We start from the raw sequence: 6,000 nt of genomic DNA on the forward strand, positions 1-6,000 counted from the left end.
ATCTTGGGATAGCGAAGTGTAACTTTTTCTCTGTACCTCTGTGTTTTAACTGCATTTATACGAAGATTGAAAATTCCTTTTATAGTAAAAAAGGAACAGTAAAGCCTTTTCGGTTTGGAAGGAAAACCGTTGTCTAGTAAGGAGGAGCAGAGGGATTGCGTGGCCAGGCTATGTCTGAGACTCCTGTCCCCCATTGCTCACCCCCCAGCAACAACCAGTGCATCCATTTCCAGGCAGTTCATGAATAAGTCTTTGGCGTCTACTTGGAGGGAAAAGGTGATGCAGGAAGGAGAGGCGTGGTCGCCAGCAGAGCCCGTGCAGCGGCCTGACTCCAGACCAGCATGATCCTGGGTGAGTGGTTCAGCCTTGCGGGGCGTCTGCCTCCCCGCGGGTGCGGTGGGTGTGGCCTTACTTGGCCAGAGCTGCCATCACCAATACCCCAGTAGGAATTTATAGACTCATGGTTTGGAGGCTAGCAGAGGTCCAAAATAACAACATTGGCAAGGCTTGCTTTCCCCCGGTGTCTGCAGCATTCTGGTGGCTGCCGGCAGCACTTTAAGTTCCTTGGCTGGTCCCTCTGCCCTCGCTACAGGGCCATGCCCCCTGCTTTCTGGCTACAGTGATCCTGGGTTCTCTGTAAACCGCGTCTAGTCATACGGATTGAGACCCGCCCTGATTCAGTTGGCCACACCTTCCAAGATCATGTTCACAAATGAGTCCGCACCCAACGTATCCGGAGACACTTTTTACAGTGGGTCGGTACCCACAAGAACTTGGGTTCAGATTAAGAGCAGATCTTTGCGGAGGACAGGATTCAATCTGCCGCACCCACAATACCAGCCAGCTCGTCAGGATTAAATGAGACAATGCACAGAAAGAGTTTAGTCCTCGTGGGCGGGGGCAGGGGACGCGTTCAGGTGAAGGGACAGCAGAGGGAAAGGCGCGAGGTGGAAATGCACTCATTACTGGCAGGGCTTTTGTTTGCAACGTTCTACTTGAAAAGAACCAAAGCTGGGTGGCTGGCTCTTTGTCCTTTCCAGAATTCTCCTCAGCTGTGCCAGGAGAGCCTTAATTGCTGCATAAAAAAGAGAGTGAATGATCATTTGGGGCAATTTGGTCAGCCACAGCTCCCCACGAACTGGTGAAATGACCAGGAATTTTGGCACAGTCCACAGTTTCCAAGCCATGGCTCCAGCCTTGTGAGCAGAGGTGAGCAAAGGGATTCCAGATGGGAACTGCATTTAGGGGTTCTTTTCCCTCTCCTAAACCAAATCACAAACAAGGCACCCGATTGCCCAACCCCAATTCAGTATTTTTTTTTGTCTTTAAAATAATATAAATGTCTACAATTTTTTGGAGTAATTACTATGCGCCAGACACTGCACTAAGGTCATTAGATAAATTAGCTCATTTAGTCATCTCAACAACAGGTTTCAATTAGGATTTGGATTGGCTGCAAGGACCAGAAACAAATGAACAATAACCTAAGGAAGAAAGTCTATTTCTTTCTCATATTAATCATGTCCAGAGATGGTTGGTCCAGGGCAGATGTCAGCGACCCCTTCTTTCAGTGGCTCTGCCGTCCTCAGCATTTGGCTTTGTCTTCAAGTTCCATTCCAGCTGCCTGAGCTCCAGCATCATGACCACATTCCAGGCAGCAGGAAGTTTCTCTGCTGAAGAAAGACTCACTTCCCTTCAAGGGTCTGTAATGGTTAAGTTCATGTGTCTAGGTTACGGTGTCCAGTTGTTTGTTCAAGCAAGCACAGACCTGACTGTTACTGTGAGGATATTTCGTGGATTTAAATCATCAATCAGTTGGTTGCATCCATGGCTGATTGCATCTACAATCCACAAAAGAGACTGCCTTCCGCAATGAGAGAAGCCTTAACCAATCATTTAAAGCCCTTGCAGGGAGAGCTGATGAATTCAGGAGTCAGAACAGAGAATTTTGATTTCTGCTGCATCCATCCAGCAACTGTGGGGATTGGCAAGTCCGAATTCCAAAGGGAGCCCATGAGTTGGAAACTCTATTCAGGCCCGTGCTTGCTTGACCAAACAACTGGGCACTAAAACCCAGCCAAGATGACATATAAGCTCAACCATCACAGTCTACCCCTCGTTCCTGACTAATACAGGGTACTTCTAGGCAGTTGCACATAAAAGTAGCAATTACACACACCTGGCAAGAGGGAACAAAAGCACATGACTACCCTAGCAGTAAGGAGTGCTGGGAAATGAAGGTTTTACTCCAGGTGATCATAGGTTCAACTAAAAGCCAGGGAAGGAAATAGGAGGATGCCTATTGGGTAGAAAGAGGATGGCTGCGGTCTTGGCCATTGTGTTATTATTATTAATAACAATCCTGTTTTTCAGATGAGGAACCTGAGGTTAAAAGGAGAGGAAGGGACTTGTTAATGGTCACCCAGAGAGTATGTGGCAGAGTCAGGATTTGAACCAATGTCCGTTTGATTCCCAGCCACCGGGTCTTTTGAAATCTGTATAAAAAGATAGATGGAGGGTGCACAGGTGGCTCAGTGGTGGAATGCTCGCCTTCCATGCGGGAGACCTGGGTTCGACTTTCAGACCATGCACCCCCCCACTCCTGCCCCCCAAAACAGATATAGGCGGGAAGTTCCTCAACTTCACACACAGGAGAAGCCCAAAGAGACGTATCTTCAAACTCACAGGTTTTGGGGCTTGGATTTATATGCAGAGTTGCAAATCCGATCCATTTTGACAACTGATTCCCAGGCCCCAGGAAACAGACCTTTGCAAACCAGGCTGTGACAGAGTCTTAATAAGAGCAGCCTAAGGAACCCTACATCAGCAGGATTCAGGAAACCAGCTGTGGGCTCCATTTAAAATGTTCCTTCCCTCCAGGTTAGACTTGCAGGGGGTCAGGGGGCTGCTCCAGCCTAGAGGGGACATCTGATGGTCCCTCCCCAAGGTGGCGGCAGGTGTTTGTGTGGGGACCATTTGTCTTTTTCCCTCTCTGGCTCTAAGGATGTATAAATAATCGTGCTCTTCCTGCCTCTGATGGTGCAAGTCATACCCTAAAGGAAGAACAAACCAACCAACTTAATAATCAAAGCTAAATCAGTACACATCCAAGCACTGGGCTCCTCCTTCAATGACCCATGACAGAAGTACATGCATTATCCCCATTCTACAGCAGAGAAAACTGAGGTTTAAAGAGAGTAAGTCAAAAACACAACCACTTTGGAGGTCTGCTTATCCGTTTCTAATAAAGTAATACAAACACATGATACATGACCTGGCAATCCTACAGTGATCTATTTGCCCAAGGGAAATGAAAACACATGCATACAAAGAGACTTGCACAAGATCATCCAAGCAGCTTTATTCATAATGGTTCAAATGACAATGAACAAGAGAATGGATGGAACCCGACTCAGAAATCAAAAGGAATGAACCACTGATACATGCAACAACCTCAGTGAAGCTCACAGACACTTTGCTGAGCGAAAGAAGCCAGACACAAAAGAATGCATGTGGATTCCATGCATCTGAAATTCCATAACAGCTGAAGTTAATCTATAGTGATGGAGCTCAGAAGTGCAGTCACTCGTGGAGGGAGAGCCAGTAGGATGGGGAGGAGGGAAGTTTCTGGGGTGATAGAAATGTTGTACAGATTTATCTGGGTGACACTTATTAAGGGCATATGCATTTGGCAAAATTAATTCAGCTGTTGACTTAAGATTTGTACATTTTGCTGTTTGTAAATTTTGTAAATTGTGTTTTAATAGAATATTGGGGAAGGGAAAAGGAGGTGAAGTGACTTGCCCCATCACACAGCTAGAAAATGGCTTAGCTGTGCTGTAAGCAAACAGCCAGCTGGAACCAAGCGGTGCAAGGACTGCCACTGCCTCTTATTCCAGCATTTGGGAGACGTCCTGTGCAGGAAACATGTGCCTCTGAGCTCGCTCCCTCGGCCAGGCCCTGGGCTGGGGTAGAGACAGTGGGCATGACAGCCATGGTCTCGTCCCAACGAAGCCTGTAGCCTGGGGACAGAAGGACAGACATTCCAGGGCAGCGAAGTGACTTAAATTTGGGTCCCATAGAGAGGAATGGAATTCAGATTTCCTCAAGGAGAGGACAGAGAGGCTAGAAAGAAACAAGGAAAGGAAGGAGTGTGAGGCAGGCATAAGGAACAGCATGGGCTAAGACCCGAAGTGTGGAAAGAGAGAGCGTGGTACATTTGGGGAAGGAACTGCAGGTAATCCAGTCCTCCTCGGGCTTAGCATGGAATAGGAAGTGATGAAAAGTGCCGCTAACAAAAATAAAAGTAGCTACCACTTACATGCTACTTAGTCTGCGCCAAGCAGTCTTCATCTGCTAACCCATAAATCCTCACAACAACCCTATGAAGTAGATAGTATTATTGTCCCCTATTGGGGATGATAAAAGTTGAGGTTCAGAGAGGCAAAGCAACCTATCCAAGATCACACAGCCGGCAGAGAGAAGATTTGAACCCAGGTCGGCTGATCTGGAATCGGTGATTCTGTCGCACAGCTAGCAGGCGGGGAGGGTCAGATCTCAAAGGCACTAATCAGTCTTATTAAATTTCATCCCACAGGGAGTGGGTACTACTCCACAATCCTTGAGATTCAGTTTCCCTCTGTAAAGTAAAGATGTTAATAGTTTCTACCTCAGAGCATTGTTAGGGGGCTTAGAGTGGATAAGGAACAGAAAGCATCTAGCGAAACGCCTAGATATATGAAGCCATCACATATATTAACTGTTGCTATTTTATGGTAAGAAAAATCTCATAGCTAACATGGGAGGGCCTGCTGAAAACTACTTGCAGATTTTCTCATTTAATCTGCAGGGCAGCCTGTGAGTTAGCTGAGATTACCATCACCATCTTTCCATGGACAAGGAAGTAAAGGGAAGTGACCCTGTTGAATTTTGTCTTAACTCTGTGATTCTGGAAAACATCAAAGGTGCAGAAATGAAGCCTACCCTTCATGTTCCATAAAATGGCTTAATGCAAAGGAACCGCTGTCCCATATGACTTTAGTTAGACTCACAGATGCCCCTTGTTGACAAGGCCAGATACAGAGCCTCCAAATCCCCAGTCTTTGCTTCATAAAGGATTAGCTGAACTGCTTGTCCCCCTGATCAGGTCAGAACCAAGTTATCCAAACTCTGCCGATTCCTTCCTCCAGATCCTGGAACTTTAACCCCTGCAGAGCACAACCCCTCTTTAAGGGCCCCTCTCGGAAAAGAGGTTGACCTCAGCTTAAAACATTCCCTCGCCTATTGTCTGATCACGCCACCCTTTCATCCTACTTCCCCGCTTCCTCTCACTTGGCTCCCTACTCCTCTCTGTACAAGAAAACCCCCCTTTAGCCTAGCCCTTAAGACGCTTGCTGAGCTTGTGATCAGAGTGACCCCCTGTATCGCAATAGCTTCCTCCCCCTACTGCAGTAGACCTCTCCCCTCCCAGGCCCTTGCAACAATACTGTTGAATGTCTCTCCTTACCAACTCTGGATTTGTTTTTTAGTGGACAGAAGCGAGATATGCAACATGGCCAGTGCAGGATTAGAAACTCAGACAGTATCATGCCATCTGGGGCTACGAAAGCACACCGAACGGTCGAGCCCGAATTGAGATCGGCTGTGAGTGTAGGATACCCACCCAATTTTGAAGACTTTGTTTGAAATAGTAATCATTTTTCACACTGATTACATGCCAGGAGGACGATGCTTGCATGGATTGGGTTAAATAAAATATTAAAATGAACGATGCCCATTTCTTTTTCTTTGTTTCAATGTGGCCCCTTAGAAAATTTAAAACTGCACGTGAGGTTTGCTTTCTATTTATTTCTACTGGTCGGCACTGCCCTAGCCCACCGCGGCCCCTTTGCTCCCAGCCCCTCGTCCCTCATGTCTCCCTGGGGTTGTATGAGTGTGAGTCCTTTTCAAAGCTGTCTCCTGCCGGGCGCCCACACGACCGTTTTAACCATCACACCGTGT

The 6,000-nt window shown here is 47.1% G+C and overlaps 1 long non-coding RNA gene across 1 annotated transcript in view; it reads left to right on the forward strand.

Annotated features, from left to right (window-relative positions):
- The window catches only part of LOC143682296 (uncharacterized), a 45,042-nt gene extending 39,303 nt beyond the window's left edge, over positions 1–5,739 (forward strand). Inside the window, exons 3-4 of the long non-coding RNA XR_013175076.1 lie at positions 4,850–4,964; positions 5,529–5,739. This is a non-coding gene — a long non-coding RNA (uncharacterized LOC143682296). The remainder of the gene's footprint in view (positions 1–4,849; positions 4,965–5,528) is intronic.
- The last annotated feature ends 261 nt before the right edge of the window (positions 5,740–6,000 follow it).

The sequence above is a fragment of the Tamandua tetradactyla genome, chromosome 5 (assembly GCF_023851605.1).
Source record: "Tamandua tetradactyla isolate mTamTet1 chromosome 5, mTamTet1.pri, whole genome shotgun sequence".
Taxonomy (NCBI): domain Eukaryota; kingdom Metazoa; phylum Chordata; class Mammalia; order Pilosa; family Myrmecophagidae; genus Tamandua; species Tamandua tetradactyla.